The sequence below is a fragment of the Oryctolagus cuniculus genome, chromosome 16 (assembly GCF_051225735.1).
Source record: "Oryctolagus cuniculus isolate XC-2025 breed Fujian yellow rabbit chromosome 16, ASM5122573v1, whole genome shotgun sequence".
In the NCBI taxonomy this organism is placed as follows: Eukaryota; Metazoa; Chordata; class Mammalia; order Lagomorpha; family Leporidae; genus Oryctolagus; species Oryctolagus cuniculus.
The window spans coordinates 61,958,476-61,971,933 of NC_142882.1; the positions used below are offsets into that span (position 1 = coordinate 61,958,476).

Sequence of the window (13,458 nt, forward strand, 5' to 3'; positions counted from 1 at the left end):
TCATAGAAGTGCCACAGTCATGGGAGACTGGTGTTCCACAAGTTCTCCTCTGGAGATGGTATGGAGGACAGACGGGAAAGGAAGCAGGCTTGGGGGAGGCAAGGCAGAAACTCGAAAGAGTAGTTCAACTGCGCTGAACAGCTGGTGAGCAGGTAAAGTTAGCTCAAACATCAGGGTTCTCAACCCTGGCTGGATACAGAAGTCGGCTGGACAACTTCCGAATCTTCCAATTCTCGACTCTACCATTCCTGAATGATTACTCCAGATTATCTGGGGCTGACACTGAAGCATCAATATTTTTTTAAAGCTACTCAGACAATTTGGATGCAAGATGAAAATGTAGAATGTTACCCTAAATGAAGAAATGACAGTCAAAGATAGTTAAAAAGAATTCAGCAGCTAGAACTTGATGATGCCTGACTGGTTGGAATGCAGGAATAGGAAGGGTTTAATCTCAAGGTGCAGGTCTTGGGCATCTTGAAGGATAAAATAGAAATTATTAAGATGCAAAACACTTCTCAGAGTTGAACCCATTTCAAGCTTTGAATACATTTCAAAGTGTAGTCTCTTCAAAATCTAATGTGCTCTATAATCCCACAGACTTGGAGCAGAAATCAGCAAGGAAAACTGCCATTATTTGAAAAAAAAATCACTTTTTGCTGTTGTTGGGAAATTTACATCTCAAAAGTCATCCAAAAGGTGACTTGACTGTAGATGCTAGTTCTACAGGGATATCTGAATGCTGAAATAGCAACACATAATTATGAGGATTTTACTCCAGTGTGAAATTAGACTGACTGCTGTATAATTGTTAGTTGTTATTTACTTGAGAGGCAGAGAGACAGACAGACAGAGCTCTCATTGCCTGCAACAGCCAGGGTTTGGTCAGGGCCAGACCCAGGGGCCAGGAGCTTAATCCAAGTTTCCCGTGCGGGTGGCAGGAACCCAACCAATCAAACCCTCACTGCTGCCTCCCAGGGTAAGCTTTCGGAGGAAACATGACTAGGAGCCAGAGCCAGAGGCTGAACCCAGACACAGCAGTGTGGGACGCAGGCGTCTTCACTGCTAAACTAAGCCCTCGCTCCCGGTTGATGATTTCTTTAATAATAAGTGGAGCAAGACCCCTCAGAGGACAGCGTTCCTCAACAAGGTGTTCAAAGTGGTCACACCACCTCATACTGATTATTGGATTTCAGTCTCCTTGAGAATCCATGTCCACCCACAGGCATGTCCTCTGTCACCTCCCACTGGCCTTAACTGTTTCTCTCTTTCTCACTCTCCGCTTAATGTCTGCATTTCCCTTGGAAATAGTGTTTCTCTCAGGCATAATGTCTCCACAAGGGGCCAGTGCAGCAGGAGGCCTATATCATTCTTAGAGCTATCAACCAGTCGCCATGGCCACAGGGTGGACTACTCTGATTGGCCGGGCTTGTCTCAGGAGTCCACCTTTGCAGAGAATAGAGTCAGCACTACCTAAATAATCTAATCATTGAGATACTGCTGTCAGAGAAAATACAGAGAGCAGATAAAAACAGCAGAGGCTGAGTAGGACTTCAAGGGGGAGGGGGCAATTTTCCATTTTCCTGACTCACCAAGACTGCGCCCTCCAAGAGTGATCCTGGGATTACGGAGTTCCCTCCCTGGTCTCCATGCATGGTCGTGTGTGGAGGGAAAGATGGCCATGCCTGAGGGGAAGCCCTGGAGGATTCTGGGAATGAAGGTTGAAGCTAGAGTGAAGGTCATTCTTGGCAGGGCCATCCATTTTGCTTTTTAGTCCAGAGCCCAGGTCCCATCCTCTATTTTTCTGACTTTGATAAATGAGTAAGTGTGTGCTTGGGAACACATACGTCCCACACCTGCTCCACGCCAAGCCTTCCTGCTTTCCTCCACAGAATAAACTGAGTGGCCAGCATTTAGTGCAAGGGTGAAGCTGCCGCTTGGGGTGCCCACATCCCATTTCAGAGTGCCTGGCTTGAGTCCTGGCTCTGCTTCTAATTCCTGGCTCTGCTTCTAATTCCAGACTCCTGCTAATGTTCCCCTGGGAGGCAGCAGGTGATGGCTCAAGTACCTGGGTCCCTTCTACACACATGGGAGACCCAAAATTAGTGTCAGGCTCCTGGTTTCAGCCTGGTACAGCTCCAGCTGTGCAGGCATTTGAGAAGTGAACAAGTGCATGGAAGATGTCTCTGTCTCTCTACCTCTCACATAAATTAATGAAGACTTTGGCACACGGAATTAATTGATTACTGGACTATAAAAGCCTAAAAAGGGGACAGCTCTCTCTGCTCAGTTCCTAGAGAAAACAGAAGCAGAGCTTCACGAGTTAATTTCCAAGAAGCAGAGTTTTAAAATGTTCTTCTCTTTGAGACAGTAGTTAAAGTTTTGATAATTATCCAGAAGAAGTTATCTAAAACTGCTGATGAAGCTTTTGGCAAAGAGATCTTCGTCGCAGAGCTATTTTAAACAGCAGAAAATTGTAAACAACGTAAATGTCCAACATTGAAAGAGAAGTTAAATAACATGACAAACTCCACTCAAAGAATATTGAGTATGATTGAAAATAATGTTAATAACACATTTTAATAATGTAGAAAAATCTCCAAAGAAAATAAGAAGCATGGTAGAAAATCAAATGTGCACTATGGACTACAGCCATGCAAAATTGTGAAGCTTTTCATGAAAGAAGGTGATGGGAGCCTGTGAGTATTCTCTCCGGACTCCCAGTTAACTGTTAGTGAGGAAGGGTCTTCCCACCTCATCTGCTCAGACACGTAGGCCACTCTCAGAGACACACTCAAAGCAATGGCTTTCAGGTTTCTAGGTATCCTTTAATCCAACCAAGTTAACTGAAATCAACCTAATGGACCTGCATAATCATCTTCTCCCCGGCTTCCTGATATAGGATGTTTTGTCCTCAGACTTTTACTCTTCTGTGGACTCCTGTGTCTCTGGTGACCTCGCACAGCAGCCTGACTTTCAATGTAATGGGTCCACCGAGGGCTCTCTTACTCATAACCTCAAGACGACACCTCTGTCCTGGAGTCTACACTTGAACACACAAGCTTTGTACGCATCTCCACAGAAAGACATTCCAAGCAAGTCCTGTCCCAACCTGAGTTCCTGGTCTTTTCTCCCTGTGCCTACTCCACCTGGGTCCTTTCTCATCTGTAGACATCTAGGATTGGTTGAGAGCCACTCAGATCATTCAGGGAATAAGGGGATTTGGTGGATAAACTGGTGTTTCTCCAAGGGTGGGCAGATATGGAAGAGTGACGAACAAGCAGATGGAAGCCAGAAGTTTGAGGAAAGTCCCTCCAAAGCCGGTGGTCCTCGTAAGTTCTCTGGGGAACTGAAGCCATTCCCACGCTCGGTACAGAGCTGCCGCTTTACTGCCTCGGCTCCGACAGCAAAGCAGCGTCAGCAAAAGCAAAGAAGCTCCAGCGAGCTCTCAGCTGCCCCAATGGTGTCGCCCTGTGGCCCGGTGACGGTGCTGGCCTCTCCGCACACTTCCTACGTTAAACCTTCTCCATACGGCTGCAGATGAGAGTTTCCCTGTGAGCAGGACATTTGGGAAGCAAACTGAGGGAAGGCCAGGACCTGCACGAGGCCACAGAGCGACACTGTTGGGGCAGCTGAAGACTCGCGGGAGTTTTTTGCTTTTGCAGGCGCTGCTCTAACCTGCAGCCATACGAAGAAGGTTTAACCTAGGAAATGTGATTCCTGGATTCTCCCGTTCATGCAGAGTAGAGAGAGGAGTGCATTTGGCAACTAATAATCCAGCACACCATCTCAATGGACGGCAAGGCTCTTCTAGTTTCTCAGGCCAAAAACCTTAGCTATACATTTAGCCTCATGTGCTCCATATTCCTGCCATTTTGCTTATAGGGGAAGAGCCTGGGGTATGTTCTTCTCAGGGTTATGGAAGAATCCCATGAGAGCAAGCCAACCACAAACAAATGTTGCAATCATGCACTTGCTTGTGTCAAGTCATGTCTACCTGCATTTACTTGGCCAAAGCAAGTCAGACGCCTAACTATGATTTCAATAAGGCTGTCTTCCCAGGCATATTAGTAGGGAGCTGGATCAGAAGGTAAAGAGCCAGGACTGGAACCAGCACTCCATTATGGGATGCAGGCATCCAAAGCAATGGCTTAACCAACTACCTCACAATACTGGCTTCAGTACTATACTCTTTTTACTTATAATTCTGTTAGTGCTTTCTAACTTAATTGCCTGCAATTTTTAGATTTTTTTTAAAAATAGGTGAAATTTGACATATTGACTAATGCATAATAATTTGTATTATTCCATGTACCCTGGAAAACATGTATTCTCCAGATCTGAGAAGTTTTAGTTTATATCTTTACATTAGGCCTAGTTTGTTTACAGTGCTGATCAATCCTTCTACAACTTGGCAGATTTTTTTTAATTTACTTGATCTGGAAATAAGTAAGAGATGTTGCTGAAATCTGAAATTATGGTAGTGGATTTGTCTATTTCTCCCTGTGGTTCTATTAATTTTTTTTCTTTGTTTATTCTAACAGATTTAGAATTGCTACATCTTCCTGGTGAATTGAACATTTAATCAATACACCATAGCATTCTTTCTCTCTACTAATGCTTTTAGCTTTAAAGAAGACTTTATCTTATATTGATGCAGCTACAGAATCTCTCCGTTAGTTAATATTTGCATCATGTATCCTTTCGTAAATTTTAGCATTCTACATCCTTATGTTTTAAGTCCCTTCTTTTTCTTTCCTTTCCTGAGAACAATTTTTGTGTGCCAGACCTTATGTCTTGTGTGCTTCCTACCACAATGGTATTAGTAGACCTCAGAACGAAAGGAACAGGGAGAGAGCAAAGAGGGGAGGGAGCCTTAGTGCTGGATGACTCTCCTGGCACCTGGCAAGGCTTCAATCGATGTTCATTGACCTATCAAGGTGAATTAGATGTCTGGGCCTTCTTCCTAGTGATATACTTGGACACAAATAGTCTCTTCACGCATTCTTTGTGTTTGAAACTCAGTGTCAAATGGGGAACCCTGAACACCCTGCCCCTAATCAGTTCCTGACCGAGTCTGTGAGGCAAACAACAATCCATCATCTCTGTGAAAATGTTGCTCATGCCACAGCGGAGGCGTTGTCTGACAGTCAGGTGGGAGCCCTAAGACCAGGACCTTGTCAGGTGTCCCGTAGTCGAATACTGGCATCCTTCATCAGTTACGGAAATTTCATGACCTCTAATCTCAGTGCCTCTTTCCCGTCCTCTTTATTATCTCCTTCTGGCACTCCAATGAGATTGCACTTTCTCGTTGTGTTCACTATGCCTCTTAATATCGCTTTGATTTACCACTTTGTCTTTTTCTATTGCCTTCTGGGTCATTTCTCTGGACCAATCTTCAAGTTGAGTAATTTTCTTTTCATCTGGTTCCAATCTTCTAATTAACATGGCCATTGAGATTCTAACTTTAATTAATAAATCTGCTTTTCTAAAAGTTCTATTTCATTCTTGTATAAATATTGCCGGCCAATTAGAACCGTTCTTTAATTTCATCAAATTTGCATCCCTGTCTTAATTTCTTTTGGCATACTTAAAAATATTATGTAATATTGTTTATCTGATATCTCTAGTATGTAAAATTACGCACCTTATTTTTGTGTTAACTCAGATGTTCATGTTGGTACAATGGAGTTTTCCAAAGGCCACAGTATGTGCATTAGAAAATGAATGTAAAAAAAATAAAGTCAGTGTTACTATGAAAATGATTTTGATCTGATGGATTTGGGGTCTCAGTGACCCTCAGAGGGCCTCAGACCATGCTGTGAGACCACTTCCCTAAATATCCATTGATTTAATGAGATTTACTGCCACACTGCACAGTAATTAAGGGAACATGAGGAACAAAATAGTCTTGGTTTCTGAGTTTCATTTGATTTGGAAGAAAAGATGGAAACCCAGACTATCTGAAACCAAGAATGGGAAAGAGAAAGGGTCAAGGGATAGAATATAATAACTTCGACATGGAAGCATTGCTGAGAAAGAGAGCTTGAGTCTGGTGTCAGCCCAGGGTCATGGGATCTGGTGCAGGAACTGTAGATTGGAGAAATTCAAGAGCATTCTATCCACTTTTCCCAAGAGATAATCCAGGGAATCGGTAAGGCACTGGGTCCCTCCACCCAGCATTGAACATGAGAAGTACTGAGTATTTGAGTGTCTTGGCAGAGAACCTGAAGCAGCCACATAGTGGCCCCCACAACCTGTAGCAGTCTGGCCAACCACAGCCGTACCTTTGTGGCAGAGAGAGCCTGTGGCCTGAAGACATCCTACAATCAGAATGAAGTAGGGACCACTTTGACCTGTTGAAAACCAAAAGCCAGACAGGTCCAGAAACATCTCAGTAAATACCCATGACAGGAGTTGACACCAAGGACCTAGTGCCACACACACACACACACCCACACACACACCATGATACTGTGTGAAAGAGCTTTCTAGAACCTCAAAATGACTGAGGAGACAGGGAAAAGTAAACAAATGATTGCAATGAAATTTTTGATAGGAGTTCACATTAGCAATTAATTTCAATTTTAGGAAATAAAGGACATTATTTTTCTCATACAACTACCAACAATGTTCAGATTCCAGGATCTTTGGGGTCTGGTTACAGGTAGGAGGAGGTGAAGAGGATCCTTGGGGTCTGGTGGCAGGTAGGTGGAGGTGAGAAAGGGTTGAGGGCAGCGATCTGGACATTGCTGCCTCACCACCTTCTTTGTTTTAAGACCACAGCACAAACGAGGCCCCTGGTGGCTTCAAGTGTGTTTACTGCCTGGCCCTGCGCAAGAAGGCCCTCGGCCGGGGAGCATAATTGATGTGTACAGAGCTGGAGGCCTTGCCAGCTCCTGGAGGTAGGGCCTCTGATTCAGAGAAAAGGGAGTTGGGCCCATGCCAGTCGTGCACCTTTTATGCTTGCGTGTGGGCATCCGTCAGACCCTGATTTCAGTCTGACAAACTAGGAAAAATAAAACTGTCAGAACCAAGGCACACTCTTTACTGGGGCTGTTAGCCTGGTAATGGAGAAGAATGTTATTGCTCCAGGCATCTGCATAATATCTATTGATCAAGCCTCCTCAAAGCTGCTATTTTTCATGTCACCTTCTGGCAGTGAGGGACGAGGGTTTCAGGTGTCACAGTCACAGCCGCTTCATACTCGGGCCCAGCCACTGTGTGGGACAGGAATTCCACAGGGTGGGCAAAAGAGGAGATAGCCCCAGGCAGGGGCAAGAGAGTGAGACTGAGAATTAGGGCAGCTGGGTTTTGTTCATACTTTGCTGTGTGACCTTGGGCAGGCTGCCAGCCCTTCTGTTCCTCTCTGGATTCTACACTGCCTGGAATCCCCCCCCCCCCCCCATTACAGAGTCACTCCTTGGCTAAGGTTTGATGACCTCATTAAAATGAAAATGCTGTCTGGAGAATCACTGGCCGTAGTTGTTAACTTAGCAAAATTATTTCATCAGTGAAACTTGCTTACGACTGAGACCTCTTTTAGGGGAAGTGTAGAGGCTTGCTGGAGTGTAGGGAATCTCCTGCCTGGGAGTGAGGTGGGTGATGAGCCAAGTGAGTCATTGTTAACTCATGGACACTCGGATCCAGGAGACACAGCACAAGTCATTGCACCCCTCTCCCTGCAATCCTGAGTCACTGACAAACAAACCGAGGGCCCTTGATGATGACCTTGAGTGAGGGGATAATCGCCTCCTCCTAAGGCAATCTCCTTGGAAGCTGCAAGATTCTGCTGAGGAAGGACCCTGAGCCCAGCCTTCATCTGCATCTGATGCTTCTTCCAAGTGGCAGCCCTTGGGAATGTGTGTGACGGGCACCCTGCCCCAGGTCTCCTCTTCTTCCAGATGAATAATACCCATCCTTTCCCTGGAACACGTGCAGCCCAAACAAAGCTGAGCTTCCTTGTGGCCCGACTCAGCCTGATGTGCCCCGAGAAGCCTCAGTCTCCTAACTCTTGGTGAAAGGGTGCATGCCAACTGCAGGAGACACAACAAGATGTCTTAGAATTCCTCTCTACCCAACCGTCTCCCCAGAATCTGCCTCAGCTGCTTGGAGTCTCATTCTCTTTCTTCTAGGCTCTCTCTTCCCAAAACTTCCAAGATAAAAAGGAGGGAGATAGAAGGGAAAGTAGAGAACAACAGAAAAGACTGCTAATGCCATTGGGAGCCTATTGTGCTCCAAACTGTGATGACATTTAATCTTGACAAAGTGTAGTTATCTCAAATCTATAAGGTAGCAGTTACAACCCACGATGTCTAAGTAAGTTGTCCAAGGTCACAGAGCAATTAAGTGGCAAACAATGGATTTAGGTAGTGATAATAACACAGGCCAGACCCAATTACACTCAAAATAATTCACGTCTTCATGAGAGGCAAGCCCTGGGGACCTGGAAGGCTGTGTTGAATAAAACAGAAAGTATTGAGCAGACAAGTTCTAATCATAATTTGGCCCTGATTATAATAACTGCTACAGGTAAAGCTCAATTTTGTACCCTTAGAAGGCTTCCTTTATATTGCAAGTCTGATAAGATGTTCATATTCTACAAATGGAAATTTGCTGAATGTTCAAAATCACCTCCTCCAGTAAGTATTCTAAGATGGCTGTCCCTGATTTTGTCTTTAATCTTTGATTTCTCTTTAATTTGACTGTACAGAATTTTACTAGATGTTTGGGAAAGAGGGAAAAAGAGAAGCCTAAATCAGGAATCTTATCTATCAATCTCTCACAATCAAGTTGGAATGATTAGCAAATTCAATGACAAATAAAATGATAATTGGCAATCTGTGGTTCATACTTCCGTACCTTGCCAGGTGCTTCCTTGCAAGAAATACAAGGTGTCTTCCCAGGTATTTCATGGTGGTTCTGATTTCAAATATCCCCTTCTACTATCAAACCATGTCGCCTCTTTACCCAGATGTTCGTCTCGCCTCTGTTCTTTCTAGCAAAATCCTACTCCTTCTTTAAGATACAAAGCACAAGAAGCACTCTGTGTTGACTGAAATAAAGTTGACGATTATTCAGGAGTCAATCTGAGGATTGAAACCCAGAAACAGCAAGTCAGTTGCCAGAGTTGGCTGCTCTGCAACCCTAAGTTCAGTTACAAGTTTTATACTTTCCTTTCATGCATTGAATCAGGTTAGAACAATGCAGATTTATGTGTGATTATCAATCACATAGAAAATCAAAGAAAAACTCATTGAAAGTCAATGAACACTTGGTAATAGTTAGCAGACTTGCTTATTGATTAAGAAGGAGAAGGGTATTCCCACACTCAGGGTGATCCATATGCAGGGAGATGCAAAGTTAGTCACCTTCCTACAATGGCCCCAAGATGAAAAGCCCATTTCTTCATAAGGTATAGCTTTCTTGGTCATGGTGAGAGTTTGTTGAAAGGTCATGTTACCTGGGAACCCACTTCAGGGTATCTTCCCAAGACAAGACAGCATCCCTGAGGCCCTCTGTGGTCACCAGTCCACAGAAGCCTGGCTGGTCCCCTTGGCTCCTCCTCTTGCACAAATAACATGAAGCATTTCATTTCATTATTTTACATGTCCCCCTTTAAAACTAGAATGTGAATTAGTTAAAGATAGGAACAAATATTCTTTGTTGGATTTCTACTACTTGGCACAGTACCTGAAGCCAAGTAGTTGGAAATCAATAGTTACTAACTGATGAGTGTTTCATGAAGTACTAAAGGAACTCGTGATACACATCAGGTTCCTCCAGGGAAAAATGGGGACATCATGGAAGAACTGGAGCTTGCATTGAGCCCTATTGGAATCACATTTGAGGTTGTTGTCCTGCCAAAGATACAGAAGAAAGCCACCGATGAGAAAGATAAGAAGGAATAAATGGCAAGAAATACAAGTATGTCTTCCAGGTGTTTCTTGGCAGCCATGGTTTCAAATATTGTACTCAAATAACACCCTAGCATCAGGGTGAGGAAAATGGTTTTGCAGAGAATATGGAAATGTTATTTTGAGTCACAGACCCAGCTGGATGCACAAGAACAGAAGGTTTTGGGAACCAGGGCTGCCTAAAGAGAGAGTTGAAGTTTTAAGCACAAAGAAGTCATGCAGTATCTTTATCTGGGTTCAAGGCCAACAGGAGGAAGAATAGTTTGAAGATATCTTGAAGCCTCTAAACTCCCATTGACAATTCTGTGAACATTTGCTGAAATCCTGGCAGCTCCATGAAGGTCACTCAGCATGGGGATCCTCCCCAGGTTCTCTGTCTCTCTGTGCTTCTCCTTTGTAGAAAGAGGACTTTGTCCAGGGCTGGACAAAAAGGTAGGCATATCGGAGTTTTCTCTCAGGGGATAAGAAGAAAAGAAATCTATACCCCATACACACGCACACATGTTCTTGTGCATCTGTAACAGTCTCTGGGTAGTCTGTCTAAATATACCATTTAATGAAAACAGTAATTGCTCTGAGGGAGGGACTGGGTAATTGGGATTCATGAGTAGGAGGGGGTTCCTTTTTATTCTTAGATTTATTATTTTCATTGAAATACAAAATCTGAACTTTTACACACCCTACAACTATCAGCTGATAAATTTTCAGAAATTGAACATATATATATATCTAACTAGCACCTGGATCAAGAAGTAGAACACTACCAGTTGTCCACAAGGCCCCTGCCATCTTCGAGTCACAACCTTTCACCCTCACCAAGAGTAAACCCTGAGCACAGACAAGCTTCGCCTGATCTTAAAATTTCTGTAAATGGAACCTACAGTATGTGGCCAGCAGTGTCTGGTTTCTTTTGTGCAGCATTGTGTTCATGAAATTCTCAGCATTTTTGTAGGTGGCTATAGACTGTTACTCTGCTTATTGAGCTGTGCTGTGCTCCACTGTGTGAATATACTACCATTGATTTCTCCGTGCTGTTAGTGATTGGCATCTGGGTCATTTCCAGTGGAGGGCTATTATGAAGAGCACTGCCTTGAACATTCCAGAACACACTGTTTTATGAGGTGTTTACTCTTGTTATTTGTTCTTGAATTTTGTAGGATGTGCATGAGTTACTTTAAAAAATGTTTTACAAACCCCTTCCAGGGATTTTTAAATAGGATCAGAGACTTAGCTCCTTCCCTGCTGACAGCTAGGTAGAAAAAAAAAATAATAGTAGGGTATTAGCAGATATTTACTTAATGCTCACTGGGCCAATTCTTTGGGGAAAAAAATCTTTGCATTTATTTTCTCATTTAATGCTCCAAGTTACCCAGAACTATAGGTACACTCAGTACTCCCATTTTAGACCTTAGGACCTGAAATGGAGAGAAGTTAAACCATTTGCACAAAGTCACACAGCTGGCAGATGGGCACCACGGTACAAACGCGGGTCTCTGACTCCAAAGCTTATGTATTCAACCTCCAACTACACAGCGTTGTCTCAGACAAGTCAAGGAGCTGCAGGAGCCTCCAGATGTGGGGAGGTGGAGCCGAAATACAGCAGCTCAGCCCAGCACATCATGGATTGTTCCTTTCCCCCTTTCATATCCTAATTAATAAAATTCTCTTGAACATGAAAGAGAATGAGACTGGAATTTTGTTAAAATGAATGAAAGAAATCTTCCCATCTGGCACCACCAAAACACTCCCATTTAAGCCAGTAAAAAGCATTTCAGTGCAACCTGCATGGAAATTTAAGAATTTCTCAGGAAGATTTGGCAATGTTGCCATCAGTCTGGATCCACCAAGACACGAGCAGAGATCAAAGGGTCAAAGGGCCACCCACTTTTCCTATAAAGGACCATATATTAAATAATTTAGGCTTTGCAATTTGTATAATCTCTGTCCTGACTACTTCTGCTATTATGGTATGAAAGCAACCTTGGGCAACATAGAAGCAAATGGGCACAGCTGTGTACCCATAACATTTTATTTGTAGATAGTGAAATTCAAGTTTCATATAATGTTCATGTGCCAAGTAATATCTTTTCTTTTTTTTTCAGCTAATGGAACATGTAAAAGACATTCTTAGTCTGAAAGCTGTGTAAATCTAGGGGTGGAGTCTGGAGAGTTGGGTACAAATCCTGGCTCTACCATTTATTATGTTTGTGGCTTGAATTCCCCAAGCTTCATTTTTCCTCAAAGAATTGAGCAGATCAGGCACCGTGTGTTCAGTCTTCCTTGTGGCTGCCACTGGGCCATGTGCTTTATATGCTTTACCTAATGTAAGTGTCATGAAGACCACAAGGGGCTGAAGTGACATCCTACCTTTCCTTGGATAATTGCAGTGGTTAAAAGAGAGAGTGTATGCAATGGTGCATGACCTAGACTTCATTGTTCATTGTTGCTTCCGTTTGGACGCACAAGTCTCTATGTTGCTTCAGTGAAAGTGGCCTTGCTACTTCTAACATTCTTTGACTATATTAAGTATCTATAGTTGCATGGCACTAAGAGTGACTCATTAGCTAATCATATTCTTCTGGTCTATTAAAATTGCATCGTGCTCCAGTTTACACTCCACATTTCACTGAAGTGAACGCTGGAGGCACGCTCTGAGTGGTCCCTACTTTTTTTTTTTTTTTTTTTTTTTTGACAGGCAGAGTTAGAGAGAGAGAGACAGAGAGAAAGGTCTTCCTTCTGTTGGTTCACCCCCCAAATGGCCGCTATGGCTGGCACTGCGCCAATATGAAGCCAGGAGCCAGGTGCTTCTCATGGTCTCCCATGCAGGTGCAGGGTCCAAGGACTTGGGCCATCCTCCACTGCCTTCCCGGGCCACAGCAGAGAGCTTGACTGGAAGAGGAGCAACCGGGACAGAATCCCGCGCCCCAACCAGGACTAGAACCCGGTGTGCCGGCGCCCCAGGGAATAGCTAAGTGAGCCGCGGTGCCGGCCAGGTCCCTACTTCTATTCTTGTGCACAGTAGGCAATTCTGCTCATGCTCCTTCAAAACACCGTATCAGATAAGAGCATAAAAGTTATATATCCAGTTCAGCTTCTGGCACACAAGTGTCAGTCAGTATTTGTTCCCACCTTCCCTAGTGACAAAGATCAGACTCAGAGCAATTTGGGGGAAATCTATCTGAGAGACAAAGCCAAGGTCTTTGCAGGGAAATTAGTCCAAAATGACCTGTGTGTGAGCTTCTGCAGCTGGCCAGGTCTGTTGTTCCCAGACCAATTCCCAGTTCCTGTCTTGAGCAATCACACGGTAGCCTAGGCATTGCTTTCTTCCCCTAGGTAGGGATCTATCCTGGGCTAGAATCCTGCAGTTTCTTCTACTGGTCCTGGGCCATCTGGAAATGTGGGTCTTTGGAGTTATCACAAAAATGGGAACCTTGGAAAGGAGATGACGCTGGCACCTGTAAGCACAGTCCAGAAGTGTGAAATTCCCTGTACTGCACAGGTCCGTCTAACCTAACAAAGAATTGCTTTGCAAACATCATCT

General features: G+C 43.9%; 1 protein-coding gene across 1 annotated transcript in view; it reads left to right on the forward strand.

The window, feature by feature from the left end:
- The window catches only part of NPSR1 (neuropeptide S receptor 1), a 166,896-nt gene that overhangs the window by 86,189 nt on the left and 67,249 nt on the right, over window positions 1-13,458 (forward strand).